The following is a 15,732-nucleotide window of genomic DNA, read 5'->3' as shown; positions in this document are numbered from 1 at the left end:
ATTTTATATTATTAAGGACTTGAATCTCCCTATGTATCCTGGGCATTCAGAGGTTGTTTCAGCCAAAGGTGGTATTGAATGGTCAGGTCATTGTCATTTATAAGAGATGAGTTGTCCCTTGTGAGCGATGATGTCTTGTCCCTCTCTATGATCCTTAATCTTGAGGTGCCAGTGTAAGCACTCAGGGATGCTGTTTTGTTCTGCAATGTTAGTGCTTTTTCTTAGTCATGAATCATTTCTCTTCCTCTACCCAGATGAACTTTCCCACATCTTCCAGCAACCCCAAAGAGAATTAGGTTTCATTTCCCATTGCAAACTGAATTCAATTAAAAAGCTGTAAAAGAATGCCATATAATGTCACAGAGAACATAGTGACATTTCCAAAATATTTTTGAGAAACTTGAACTCTAAATCAAGTTAGTCATGGAAAAATTTTAATCTGATGACTGGCTTTTATCAGCACTATGGATCCAGTTGAGATTGTTTCTCTAGAAACTTAATTTTGAAGATAAAAATCAGCTAATCTTTTTTGACTCCGAAACAAAAGAAAAATAGGTAAGAGTGGCCATGTACATGGCATAATTTCAATCTACATGTGATCGAAGCATCAAATGATAAATCTTATGTCCCTGTTAGAAAACCAGATTTTTCAGTCTCCTCAGGACTCTACTATATTTACTTGGTGATCAGTTAAGGAAGGAGTGTTTAGGTAGAGTTAAACTTTTTGTTGTTGTATTGCTGAAAATTTTAAATTTTTTCTTTGAATGAAGTTCCCTCTTGAATTTGCAAAATCACCTGTACTCAGTCTCTCGAAGTGCTCAAGTTCTGACAATAAATGGTTGTGGTTGTTGTTTTTCTTTCAATAAAGAAAATGCACCATGATGCCTGTGTTGGTGGGTTAAGAGATTAAGCACTTGTTATTAATCTCGAGTCTGTGGGGGCACTGGACAGTTCTAAGTGGACTGGTTTTATTGGCCTCAGCTGAGATTGTTCAGATGTCTGCATCCGCTGATGTGTTAGCCCATGGCTGTCTGGTCAAGGACAGCCTTTCTCACACCCTGGAGAGTTTGCCAGCTGTGGGCTGAGGATGTTCATAGGGTCCTGTGCCTGTCATCATCCAGAAAGTGGGCCCAGGTCTGTTCACATGGTGGAAGCAGGTTTTTTTGCATGGTACTACACATATTGTTCGTCTAGTCAGACATTTCCTTGTTGTGAACAATTACAGAGACAGACAGAAAGACACAGTCACTGGATGTGGGAAAGGTCTCTTGCGACCTATGCTAGGAATTCATACAAGATCACTGCTATTGCATTCTGTTGGCCAAGGCCAAGTGCCAAGGTCGGTCCAGATTCAGGGAGTGAGGCAGTGGACTCCCGTCTCTTCAGGGGAGGAGCCACAATATCATATGATAAGGGGTGTTGTGCTTGGCTAGAAAATTGCCCCAGAAATCCATGTCACATCCCTGGAACCTGTGAGTATTTCCTTATAAAGCAAAAATTGTGGTTATTTAAGGATTTTGAAATGAAGAATTTTTCCTGAATTATTATCTAAGAGGGCTCTAAATAGGACCACATGCTTCCTTATTAGGAAGCTGAGGGAGTTGGAGACACAGAAGAGGAGAAGGTGGTGTGAAGACAGAGGCAGAAGTTGGACTGATGTGGCATCAACCAACGGGAGTGAGAATTGACGGGAAGTGGAATCTCCCTTAGGGCCTCTGTAGGAAGCACGGCCGTGCCAACACCGGAATTAGGGCATCTGACCTTCAGAACTCAGAGAGAATAAATGTCTCCTGTTTTGAGCTACCCAGTTTGTGGCAATTTGTTATGGGAGACATAGAAAGCAATACAGGCATGGATGCCAGGAGAGAGAAAAAATTGGAGACATTTTTGTAATAACCCACAGATACTTAATAAATTTATATAGTTTTATATAGTGCTTTTTCACTCAACAGGAAAAACCATTTTTTCACGTCACTGCCAAGCTGTCGAAAACACTCTTTTAAATAATTGTGTGATATAGCCCTGACTGGTGTGACTCAGTGGATTGAGTGCCGACCTGTGAACCGAAAGGTCACCAGTTTGATTCCCAGTCAGAGCGCATGCCTGGGCTGCAGGCCAGGTCCCCAGTGGGGGGTGTGCTGGAGGCAACCAGTTAGTGTATGTCACACACTGGTGTTTCTCTCCCTCTCTCCGTCCCTTCCATTCTCTCTGAAAAAAGAAAATAAGTAAAATCTTTAAAAAGTAATCATTGTATGATATAATGTGCATGTGTATAAATAATGACATGATAATACACAATGTTTGTGAGGTTAGTCTAGCTACACATTTCCTTGTTGACAATTAAATTTTTTTGATGTTTCAGATGAAGCCCTGCACCCAAAGAACATAGCTCTATGACCAAAATTACCATTCAGTTTCACTGTTGGCACTTTACTCCACAAGGCCATGGTATCTCATGTTGGAATTATTATAATCATCTCCTTAATAATCTCAACCTACCTCCAGCCCACTTTACAAACTCCTCTACCAGGTTACTTTTCTGAAGAAAATATTAACTTAAATCATTTCTAGGTAACAATTTTCAGTGATGGTCAATGGCAAATGTTAGTTCTTTAATCAAACATTGAATAGCCTTGTAGTAACACTGTGTACCAGTATCTTTACAGTTCTTTTTCCTGCAAGGCTTTTGAGCTCCTTGATGACAGCGTTACTTCCTTCATCCTTGTATCTTCTACGTCGCCTGGTCTGGTGTTTTGTAGGTCCGATTTCCTTTGCTGTTTGCTATGTGAGGAATAAATGAAGTCAGAAGGAAAATGCTTCTAATTGTCGTCTCCTTTCCTGTATGATCTTAGTCATTCAGTTTGACTGGATTTGATATGACTAGTTGTTCTAGCTCAGGGGTGGTCTTAATATTTTTGTGTTGTAGACTCATTAGGCATCTGGGGTAACCTATGAGAATCTTTTGCAGAATAATACATATTAATACATAAAATAAAATGCATAGGATCACCAAGGAAAACATTTGTTTTGTATTATATTTCAGCTATCAAAATATTATGAATTGTTAAATAGTAATATGTACTCATTTTTAATACATAAAAAACTGCTATCTAGTAGCAGGGCTATTAGCTCTTATATTTTCAAAGTAGTAATTATATAATCATATAATCATATAATGCTATGATTATACAGCATTATAAGATACTTCAACAATGGTAGTATAAGATTAAAATGTCTGTGGTTTTGCCCTGGCCTGGTAGTTCAGTTGGTTAGAGTGTTGCCCCGATTTGCCAGGGTTCTGTCCCTGGTCAGGACATGTACAAGTATCAACCAATGAATGCATAACTAAACGGAACAACAAATCCATGTTTCTCTCCCTCCTTCTCTCCTTCCCTCCCATCTTTCCTTTCCTTCCCTTCCCTTCCCCTCCCTTCCCTTCCCTTCCCTTCCCTTCCCCTTTCCCTCCCCCTCCCCTCCCCTCCCCTCCCCTCCCCTCCCCCTCCCCTCCCCTCCCTTCCCTTCCCTTCCCTTCCATCTAAAGTCAATAAACAAAAAAAATTAAAGTTAAAATGTCTGTGGTTTCTATTGGTGACAGAATCACAGATGCTGCCAATGCAATTATGGTTCTTTGCCTATGCCCATTATTGAATAAAATTCTAGATTTTAATGATAAGGTAGTATAAAAAATGTAACTTTATTTATATTTTACTTCATCACCTGCCCCCACCCCCAATTCTCTAGACCTCGGGTTATAAGAGACTGAAAAGCTTGTTTTAGAAATAACTCTAAACAAGTCTTTTTGCTGGTGGGTTGTCATCATGTAATTCTGAGTCAACATTAAACGTTTTGAAGTAATTTATGAGTTTAGAGGGATGCAATAAATTTTAGGACTTTTTCATGTGTATCATAGCACCTAAGATATTGCAGACACTGTGTAAACTTTTTTATCATCACCCGAGGACATTTTTTCCATTGCTGTAGGGTAGAGAGAGAGAGAGAGAGAAAGAAGGAAAGAATGGAAGCGAGAGGAACATGGATTGGTGGCCTTCTCGTACTTGTCCCGACCAGAAGTGGAACCTGTAACCTGGGTGTGTGCTGTAACCGGAAATCAAACTCGTGACCTCCCAGTATACGGGACGATGTTCCAACCGAGTCACACTGGTCAGGGCTCTATAAACTTGTTTTTGAATAATAACATGATCTTCTTCAAGTACAGTAGACAATAACTCTTCTGTGTCCCCTCCCATGTGGTGGAAACTGAGGCCCGCTCGCTGGTCTTTGGAACTGGTGTGGCTTGTGGCCCATGGCCCCTACTTAGTTCTGTTTCTAACCTGGCCAGATGGTTGCTTAGTTGAGTTGGGTTGTTTAGTTATATGTTTCCTGATGGCACTGAAAGTAAATTGCTTGCATATGGTGTACTCTGAATAATTAGTTACCTTTGATATTTACTTGTTGAGCTCGTTCCCTTTATCTTCGCCTGAAGGGGGTTGGGGAAACTTGCCGTCAGAGACAAACTGCCCATTAGGGCGGTTATGGTAAAATACATAACCCTGGAGTTACTGCAGAGGCAGGCAGTCCACACCCTTGATCAGACTTCTACTCATGGCCAGTGCACTGTGGTCTGATTTCTGTGGGCAGAGGAACGTGGGGAAGCGTATTGTTAAGGCAGCTCCCATTTCCTCTCAATAGAAATTATACAGAGATATTTTTATTCATCCCTTTAAAAAAACATTAAAACACTTCATTGTACAAGGCACTGGCTCACAGCAGCATAATATATTTGTCCTTATGGTCAAGCTGAATCAGCGTGGAAGTTCTTACAACACCAAGAACTACAGTATTGTGGACAATGTTTCCGATGGATCAGTGATCCATTAGTTCTATAATTTTGAAACTAAGATAAATGTCTATATTATATATATATTACATAGTCTCTATATCTCTATCCATTACTGTATCTATATATATATATGTGTGTATATGTATAATCATATATAGAAAACATGTATGTATGTATTATATATACATATATACAGGGGTAGGCAAAAGTAGGTTAATAATAACAATCATAATGAATAATAGTACAAGAATAGACTGTTTTGCATACTCACAACTATAAACCTACTTTTGCCCACTCTGTTATATGCGCACACTCTGGTCAAAACCCATGTAGAATTATGTTTACTTGAACACTGGCATTTCTTTATATGATTGACATTTGCATTTTTTTTTATCTTTGAAGCCATCTAAATCTTCTTGACTTGGAGGCTTTCTGAGTTGGTTGAAACTAATACCAAATATGGAAATCTTTTAATATACCGGGTGAACTTGAGTAGTTTCTTGATATGGGTGAGATAAAGGGATAATTTGTAAGATTAGGAATAAAAAATGGTAATCACTTGAAGTTTTCAGAACAGTACATATTTTTTTCAAAGATTAATGTTGGCATTTCTTGTATATATCATTGGAGTATAAAAAGACCCATTTTTTATGTTAGACTAATATCATAAAAATTCTATAAGATGTTTGTGTTATTTATTTATATATTTTTTGTTTCATTGGAAGGAAAAATAAATCTCACCTAGTGAGATAACTACATATAGATTTTTAATTTACTGAGAATTAAAACTATGCCTTCACATTCCTTAAGGCCCAACTTCGAGGCTGGGTCCTTTGCTGAGTTTCCTCTGACTCTGTATTAAGTTGTCATCGCTGCTGTGGAAAATTAACACAAAGTTTGTGGCCTATAACAACACCAAGATAACCATGTGTGGTTATCTTGCAGTTCTGGGGGTTCGAAACCAGAAATGGGTCTCACTGGACTAAAATCAAGATGTGGGCTGGGCTCTTCTCCATCCTGGAGGCTCTAGAGGAAGATCTGTTCCCTTGCCTTTTCCAGCTTCTAGGGGTCACCCGTGTTCCCATGCTCCTGGCCCCCTCCCATCTTCAAAACCATCCTTGGCCCGTGGAGTCTTTCTTACAGGGTCACTTCCGCCTCCTTCTTCCCCATTTCAGGACCTTTGTGGTTGCACTGGGTCCGCCTGGATAATCCAGGCTAGTCTCTTTAGGTTAAGATCACCTGATTAGCAATCTTAATGCCATCTGCAATCTTCATTGCTCTTTGCCATGTAACTTACAGATTCTGGGTGTTAGAAAGTGGACAACTTGACATAGCTATTATTCTGCTACTACATACCCTAAATTAGAAATGATTCACTTACTTTTCATAAAGTTTTGGTGACACTGTCTCAACTTGCTGTTATTCAAATACATGCTTTATCTCTCACTTGTCTTTTGACCTGTGGACAAGACAGGACCCTATCTACCTCATATTTGTGTTGTCAGTATATGGCCACATTGAAATAACCAGGAGAATACTGTGTGGGAAAATGAATGATTCCACATAAAGCTTTTTCCAAAGACATCAGCAGGGAGGGAAGTCAACTACTAAAGTATAAAAAACAAAAGCAAGACATAATGGACAGATTATCAACAGTACTACCCACAAGAGAATAGTTTCTTCATGTGTATCATTGTCTCTAAGTAGCAAATAATTTCACTGGTCAAAGAATAGGATTCCCTTAAGAGTTATTACAACTTTTCTTACCATAAATTACATATTTGTCATTTAAAAAACCCTTTCATGCTCACTTCAGCAGCACATACACTGAGACTGAAATGATACAGAGGAAGGTTAGCAGGGCCCCTGCTCAAGGATGACACACAGATTCGTTCCGTATTTTTTTGAAGATGGTAAAGTAGGTGGAATACATGGTAATGGGAGACTAGACTTTGGGTGGTGAGCACACAACACAATGTACAAATGATGTATTATAGAATGGTACAGTTGGAACTGATATAATCTTATACCAATGTCACCCCAATAACTTTTTAAAAAAATCCATGTGTCTCGGCTTTAAAAAAAGTGAATGGTTCCTTGAAGGCTCATGAACTCCGGGCACTGTTACCTCTCCTGCCTGAAACTGCAAGCTCTGGAAAGTGGTGGCCATCCGTGGAATGGATGCCCTGTGGGAAGACTGGTGAGTAGTTAGTCAGTACTTGCCAGGTGGGATCTGCAAGCCTTCGTCAGAGCTTTTTGTCTTAAAAGCACTTCTCAACATGTGCAGCTTTTCTATAAAGCACACTTAAGAGCAGAGGAAAGTGAATGAATTCCCTACAATGTTCAGAAAGCCAAGATTTTTTCCCGGGTATTTTCTTTAGATTACATATGAGTTCTATATTCTACTTGATGATGTATTTGTGAAATATATATATATATATATATATATATCTCCAAAAAGTATCCAGTCATGTCATATGAAAAATAGAGGCACTTATTAAAGAAGGTAGAAGAGACCAGAAACATTGTACATAGTACAGTGACGCCTCAGTCCCCTTGAAAGGAAGTACCTTAGGACTTCACACAGTTCTTCCAATCACTATCAGTTGCCCCATCATATTTTCTTGAGTCTGATCGATAGTTGAAATCTCTTCCCTTTCAAAGGTGATTTTAGTTTGGGGAAAATCCAGAAGTTGCAGGGCACCAAATCTAGGCTGTAGGGAGTGCTAAGGCACCTGGGTGATTAGATGTTCCCCCCAAAAATTCTGCAGGAGGAGTGCTGCATGAATGGGCACATTGTTGTGATGAAGCTGCTAGTCACCGGTTGTCCATAGTTGTGCCCTTCTGAATCATCCAGTTTCCACTGAGAAATATTCTAGCTTAACACAAAATTTGGTGCAGATTCCTCGCTCTACTTGGTCAGTCATTTTGAATATGATAGCTACACAGTTCACAGGGTCACTCAACAGTGTCTACCACTCCTGCTTGACTAGTACAGTGAGGTCATCTTTGTTTACACGTGCACATTCCAGTCCACTCTCCTTGGCTGCCAGGTTACATTGATGTTGCACAAACTGTTCTTGTCATATTAACAATGGTTAAACTTTTTTCAGACAGACCTTATATACATATGAAGTTTTAACTCTGTTCAGCATCCAAGTGTCATTTTAAAAAGTGTGAGCACGTATCATCTTTACCACAGTTTTGTGATGTAGTCAGGCATTCTTTTCCTTCTATTCCTGTCATATGGGTGAGGAACTCAGTTCAGAGCATATAAGGGGATGTCCATGATCGCACAGCTGGACTGTGATGTGTGCTGCACAGTGAGTCATTTGAACGTAGATCCCTTTACCCCAATATCCATGCTTCTTACACGATACATTTTGTACCACATAAACTACATTTTCTTGAGCATCACGGTTTGCAGGCCTTGATGTTTTCTATTAACTCATGATCTGAATAATGTAGCATTTCACAAAATATTTTCCATGGGCTATTACTCCAATGATATTCTCTATGAAAAGAAGGTATTGTGTAGTCAAGTGTGTAATTAACATTATTTCACAATAAAAGCATGCACTACAATAGTAGAGACTGCATGCAAAGTCCTTAACTTCTTTTACTCCAGCATCTTCCAAAAGCATATAACCATAGAACCCTTGCTTTCTACCTTCTTGCTTTCATAATAGCTGTTATCTTTTGGGGAAAATTTCAATGTCCTGGGTCTCCGGTTGGTCAATAATGATTATGATTCCAGCCATTATGCCAATGGAGCTCTTGTTAATGGGCATTGCCTGCTGTGTCCACTAAGAACGCTTTCAGTAGCAAATACTAGATTATCTAATTTGAGTCTGAGCCCTTGTATCAGCTGTTACCTGGGAACTTGATAAAAACTCAGAAGTTCTCATCCCACCCTAGATTGCTGAAAAGGAATCTGCATGTTAATAAGATTCCCAGGAAATGTACACACAGTAACATTTAAGAAGCTCTGACTTAATCCATAAGGACATGTATAAAAAGTATCTTCTCTGTTTTAAGGTTGTATTTATTTATTTTTAGAGAGGAGAGGGAGAAAGAGAGGGAGAGAAACATCTGTTGGTTGCCTCACTTATGTACCCCGACCAGGGGCCAAACCTGCAACCCATGTGCCCTGACTGGGAATTGGACCTGTGATCTTTCATTTTGCAGGACAACATCCAACCAACTGAGTTACATTGGTCAGGGCATCCTAGGCTCAAGGTATTGTTTCCTCCCAGTGGTAAAAGAGCTGCCAAATCTCTACTTATTTTCTTCTCTTCTAGTTTTATTTAAATGCATGTGGAAGGAAAGAGTAACATGGATCCTGGCTCCTGGGGTCCATGGTGTTATGGATGAGACGAGACAAATTCACATGGACTACCGAGTCCTGTGGAGGAAAAGGGATGGTGCTGCTTCTCTCTCAAGGGGAGAGCCCCTCAGAGCACTTTGGCCACTCGCTCAAGAGGAGAGCGCCTCAACTGACTGTGGCCTTGACAGACTTCTACTGGGTTCAATTTGCATAGGAATACAGGGTGTATACATAAAGCTCATCAGTCATTGTCAGGCAGAAATGATTAAACAATAGATAACACTCAAAAAAACTCTGAGGACTTACTGTGAGTCAGGGTCAGATAAAGGACCATAAAACTTTGGGGAACAAACTCACTTCCTGCTTGGACCCTTATCATTTAAATTGAGGGTTTTAGCAAAGCAGGTTTCACAGGATTTTATGAATTCTTTCTTAGGTCTGATCGCCCTGGGGAACCCACCCTTTCCAGCACAGGGCAGCACCCACCTCCAGCATTGTTTCAGGCTTAATTGCAGCAGGGGAAATAAGGCAGCCAAGAGATTAAGAGACTTCTTGCAGACAGAATGAGGGCTCAGGCTGTGTAAAAGCCGAGGGGTGAGGGTCCATCACCCCCTTTTTCTATAGCCCTTCAAGTTCTTCCCTGAGGGCCCCTTTGCAACCATTCCTGTCTAAGGTCGTCCCTCTTTTGAGGTATTTTAGCTGTCATTGGCTAACCAGTTATCTGCCCATCTCCAAGCAGGATGAAGAGAAAGGGGGCAGAGGTGGTGCCCCTACAAGGAATATAAGCTTTGTCTCCTCAGTGGCTTATGGTCCCAAAGTCCTTTACTTAGCCTTAGCCATGGGGGATTCTGAAACCAGGCAGGAAAGTTCCCAACAAAAGAGGATACTTTCTGTCTCAGAAGTCTTTTTTTTTAAAAAATATTTTATTTATTTATTTAGAGGGGGGAGGGAAGGAGAAAGAAAGGGAGAGAAACGTCAATATGTGGTTGCCTCTCATGTGCTCCCCACTGGGGAACTGGCCTGCAACCCAGGCATGTGCCCTGACTGGGAATCGAACCGGTGACCCTTTGCTTTATAGGCCCATGCTCAAGCTACTGAGCTACGCCAGCCAGGGCTCAGAAGTCTTCTTATAACCTCACCTTAGTTCTCATCAGCTAGGTCTGGGTCACATACCCACTTATCAGACCAATTACTGAAAGCACCTAACAGGAAAACCTTCATTGCCTCTGGGCTTGACCTGTTCTGTCCAAAAGAAATATAAGGCTAGCTACATATATCATTTAGAATTTTCTAGTAGCTACATTAAAAGAAAAAAAGAAAAGAGATTAACTTAATTTTAATAATAGGTTTTATTTAACCCAATATATCTAGATTATTATCATCTCAAGATGTAACTAAAAACTGCCAATTTTGTATTCTTCATTTCATGCTGTCTTTGAAATGCAGTCCGTGTTTTATGCTTTTATCACATTTCAATTCAGAAGCTAAATTTTCATCAGACGTACTTCATCAGATACACAGATATATCAGATATACAAATGTAAATACAGATTGTATTTCATCTCATAAGTCACGATTGAAAGAGTATTCACATTCCCAAATTGCTCCACATATTATTAAATGTTTTCTAATAGTCAAATCAAGTCTCATAATTTAAATTTAAATTAAATTAAATTAAAAATTTCATTCCTCAGTCACACCAGGCACATTTCAAGTGATCAACAGCCACGTGGGGCTGATGGCGGCTGTGTCAGACAGTGCAGGACAAGGTCCTGGCCACTCAGAGGGTGGTCTGGTACCAGCAGTCACAGAGTCACAGGGGTCTTGTTAGAATGCTGAATCTTGGGTCACTCCCGAAATATAGTCAATCAGAAATCTCCTTTGGCTGTGGTTTAACATGATTGTGGGGCCCTGACTGCTATGGCTCAGTTGGTTTGGCATCATCCTATGAAGGGAAAGGTTGCGGGTTCTATTCCTTGTCAGGGCTCATCCCTGAGTTGTAGGTTTGGTCCCTAGTTGGCACGCATGTGAGAGGCAGCCAGTCGATGTTTTTCTCTCACATTTGTGTTTCTCTCCTTCTCTTTCTTATTCCCTTCTCCTCTCTCTAAAAATAATTAAATAAAATCTTTAAAATAAAATGACTATGGGAACTATAGGAAATACTGATGCTTACATCAGTAAGCACCCCAGACTTTGTGTCATGGGGTCCAGACATCAATATTTAATAGGAGCTTTTCAGCTTATTCCACTATGAGGCCACGTCTGAGAACCACTGGTCTAGACTAATCTTGATTCATCCTCTCAAATCAGATGTACCACATACCAATCAGTAGTGTAACAGATGTTCTTGAGTAAGTAACCAAAGTGGTTTCCTCTGTGGAAATTTCCAGCAGGGAGAAGGGTCCAGCTGCAAGTTTCTATACTTGCTGAGGTCACACTTTCTTGGTCTCCCTTCTCCATTCAATCACTGGCTAACTCTTTTCTCCGTTTCCCTGTCAACAGTTTCACCACTGCTTACCTTCCTTATTGTCCTAGGGAGCCAGCAGATTTAGGGCTTCTGCTCTGTGCTGATAAATTTGGGGTGTGTGTTGTTATTCATTAACTTGGCATCAGTGTTTCATACACAGTGGCCTTTCCTTTGTTCTTAACTCTCCCCAGATGGCACCTTACACATTTCCAGAATTAATTTCCTTTAGGTGCTTATAATTCTGCCTTTGTTTTGCTTGTTATGTTTTGCCTTTTCCTTGATGATAAGCTTAAATGAGGTGAGCATGAAGTCTGCTCGTTTAAAGCAGCTCTGAATCAATAAGCTCAGACTGAGATGTGATTTTATGACCATATTTGGTTACCTTGTAAGCTGTCCATGTGCACTTCTCCGGAGACTCAAAATGTGCACATACCTGAAAACACAGGCATGCACATTTATGTGCCTCTGCGGCAAACCAGACCTGTTGAGTTTCTCTTCTGAGGAGGGACCGTTAGCAGGACGTATTTGAAAAAATAGGTGTTCCTCTCCAGGGAATCTTCACCTGAGTGGCTCTCATGAGTGCAAACAAAGCCTTGTTAAAACAAAGGTGCATTCAATTTGCCTAGCTCTAAGAGATGCTGTTTATGGTCCCTTGGACTTGAGAACAAAGGGACTGATCAATAGCTTTTGGAAGTCTAACCCATTCCTTGGCAGAGGGGCCTCTTTACAGGGTACACTTTAATGGCAACAGTAATTGCTGTCCAATGTAGTAAAAGGCCTTCTCTAAACTTTAGACTGTGTAACATTTATGCTGTGTGATAAGTAAAACAACTTTAGATTAGTCTGGATTTATTTGAAGAGAGCTAAATTTTAAGAGATTCCTATCAGTCTCTGCAAATCATTATTAAAGTATATATATATATATATATATATATATATATATACACACATATATATAAAGTCTGGATTGTATAAACAAGTATGCGAAGACTGAACACTTAGGGAAATTATAGGAGTGAGCAAACAAAATCAGTTCCTCATCTTATATTTGAAAATTAAGTCCGTATTTTAACTGTATAGATTCTATGATTTAAAAAAGCCTTAGATTAGAAAAATTTAATTTTTGAAAATTTAAGTTGCAATATGAGTAAAAATATTAGTAAAAGTCTTATTTAAAAATCTGTCACATTTATATAGTTTTTTTTCTAATACTTATACTGCAATAAAAATGAGTATGGTAAAGTCTTGATGAAATTTTTGGGTAGTTGCTAGAAGTGCTCCAATGGCTATTCAGAGAAGCCCCCTGAGAAATACAGTTCCTGTAACACACATTATGTATAGAACAGCAGGTATTAAAAGTATAATGTTAAACTCCTAGTGTTAGAATTAAAGAGATATCATCAGGAACCACTTAATATTTTGGAGGGTCAGAGAAATTTTGACATTTCTGCAATAAAACACTCTATACTGTAAAAGAAGGAAAACAAATAATTAAATACACATGATATCTAGTAAAATATATATTTATGCCTACATACATAATGAAGAATATCTCATTCACCCAATAATACACATAACAGCTAGATGTGTTGTGCCTCGCCGTGTTCGTAGCACTTTCGCAAATCATCACACCCTCCTCTCTGGCCCCAGCAGGGTAGGCAATACTTCAATCCCATTAGACTTGAGAGCGGAGACTCGGAGAAGGGAAAGATTGGCAGACAGTAGGGTTAGAAGTTTCCTTTCTCATCAGGTGTTCTTTTCACTGCGGCGTGCTTCCTCCTGATTCTTAGGGCCCTCTATCAGTAGGATTTCTTAAGTCCCTGAGCTTTCAGATGTTCGAGGACTAACCAGGAGCTAAGACTCCATGGTGGATGGTGCCAGCCTGATGACTCACTCCTCTCTCTACTACAGAAACTCAGTCCCTTTTCCCACAATTCTGAAAGCATTAAATCTTTGCAAACTTAGTGTTTCCTTATGTTTGGCATCAGTTCAGTGGCAAAATTATACCTGAACCAATAGCAGATTATATAAAGCCTTTATTTATCCCATGTAGAATGCATAGCCAGCCATAGGTGTCACTGCATAAATACTGGTGTGTTTGCTAGTGATCAGAACACTTTTTATATACAAGGCCAGATAGTAAATATTTTAGGTTTTATGGATCATACTGCCTCTGTGGCAACTACTCAGCTCTGCCATTGTAACTAGCAGGAAGGGAGTCATAGTATGTAAACAAAAGCATGGCTGTGTTCCAGTAAGATTGTATTGACAAAAATAGGTGGCAGGCTGGATTTGGTCCACTGGCCATAGTTTGTTTACCCTTGAACTAGAGGGTGATGCCTAGATCTTGGGGCTATTGCATGATGTGTAATATAGACTCCATATTATCTTTATGATTGTGAAACACATCACATCTGAAGAGGTTTTGGTAAGGGATCGTGGGCCTGTATCTAAGATTTAAAAGAACTTTTGTAGAAAAGAAGAAGGAGAAGGAAGAGGAGGAGCAGAAGTTTTGTAGAGGAGAAAGTTAAGCATCTCTGTTTTAGTTAAGCATTAAAATCCTTGTATAGAGATGACAGGAGGGGCAGCTAAAGTTCAAGTATTGCTAGTGTATTGGTCAGCAATGTGTTCTATGAACCAAAATGTATTAAATTACATAGGTTCATACTTATCCCACGTAACAACAAGTTCACTGATGAGTAGTCTAGGGCTGGCTGGTTCAAGAGCTAAATCATTTTCTAAGGGGTCTGCCCTCTGTTTTAATTTGTTCTCCACCATCTTCAGTCGATAAGCCTTCATCCTGATGCTCATGGCCTCTTGGTTACAAGATAGGTGTTTTGCCTCCAGGTATTACATGCATACTACGAGCAGAAAACAAGGAGTAGGGAGCAACTGTATCCATATTAGAAATGCTTACCCCCTCAAATCTCTACATACCTCTCATTGGACTAGACAGGGTCACAAATCTACCACTCATTATAAGGAAGCCTCAAAAAACAAGTATTTTTAGCAGGAATATTTTAGTTGTAGTTCGTTTTCATCACCCACTAAAATCAGGAAATAGGATGTGGGGTAGGCAAGTGGCACCATCTGCTGAGGCATCTGGTCTTGTTTTGGTGGCTGTTACATTTCATTACAGATATTTAACAAAGTGCAGTCCTCTCCCCTGGGCAGCATATCTTTTTAAGTATCCCCAGTGTTAGCATTTTTCATTTGACTTGGGAAATTAAATAACATTATTCACTTTTTATGTAAATGTTATGTAATGTGCATGTGTAATCAGTTGAGAATGGACTTCTTCAGGAATATATTTTCCTCAGGGTTTTAGTTTTGGAGACTTTGTATAGATCTAACCCTTAGTGTGTGGGCTAGCAAAGTTTGAGCAAAGTGTGACAGTGAAGTAAATGAAAGGCAACTTGCACACTCAGCTTTGTAAACCAGTTCTTGTTCTAATGGGAGTGATTGCACATTAGACCAAGATTCCATGGCAAGGTGGTGGTAAACTCAGAGTACTTTAAGAGAGGATGGTTACTCGGTAACTTTTTAAAAATGTGGCTCTGATACAAGTTTGAGAGAAAAGCAATTCAATAGTCACACAGAGGCCACTGTAGTTTTTACTGATGTACCTTGGGATTATTGTCTTTGCTCTGACATGGTGTTTATTCTCTTTCTAAAAACAGGGCACTGAACTTCTCATTCTTTCTTTGGCACAATCACCACAGAAAAGGTAGAGGTATCTACACAATTTTAAATGTCGGTCTGCTTTAGTAGGAGATCTTAAAAAGTACAGGTGGGAATAGCGTGAAAATAAATACTTTTAGTCGTCGATCGATTTGTTTAGACTTTAGATGTAAGTGCCATTCTTTTTGCTTCCAGAAAGTTCTGTAATACTGAGTTAATTTCAGAACCTATTTCAATGTAGCCATTGTGACTAAGTCATAACCATGGCCCTTTCTCCATCAGATAAAACCTGACCCAAAACAATGCTCATTTTACCTTTATCGGCCATACTCTTGAAACTGCAATGAGAAAACACAGTTTAAATCCAAATGGCTCATCATTCTTAGGAGTACCAGGATTAAGGATCACCAAAAATTT

The 15,732-nt window shown here is 39.5% G+C and overlaps 1 protein-coding gene and 1 pseudogene across 7 annotated transcripts in view; both read left to right on the top strand.

Moving 5' to 3' along the window:
- PLCB4 (phospholipase C beta 4) overlaps positions 1 to 15,732 on the top strand; it is a 380,642-nt gene that overhangs the window by 168,514 nt on the left and 196,396 nt on the right. The window contains exon 4 of one of the 7 annotated variants that reach the window (XM_053671144.1): positions 6,944 to 7,040. The exons of the other annotated variants lie outside the window; for them this stretch is intronic. The gene's annotated coding sequence lies outside the window, so the exon portion shown is untranslated. The remainder of the gene's footprint in view (positions 1 to 6,943; positions 7,041 to 15,732) is intronic. 7 annotated transcript variants of the gene reach the window in all.
- Positions 6,644 to 6,744, top strand: LOC119057283 (uncharacterized; annotated as a pseudogene).

This window comes from Artibeus jamaicensis, unplaced genomic scaffold (assembly GCF_021234435.1).
Source record: "Artibeus jamaicensis isolate MK-2021 breed Jamaican fruit bat unplaced genomic scaffold, CSHL_Jam_final contig_685, whole genome shotgun sequence".
Classification (NCBI taxonomy): Eukaryota; Metazoa; Chordata; class Mammalia; order Chiroptera; family Phyllostomidae; genus Artibeus; species Artibeus jamaicensis.
The sequence above is the reverse complement of the archived record's forward strand: the minus strand, read 5'-3'. Positions and strand labels throughout refer to the sequence as shown.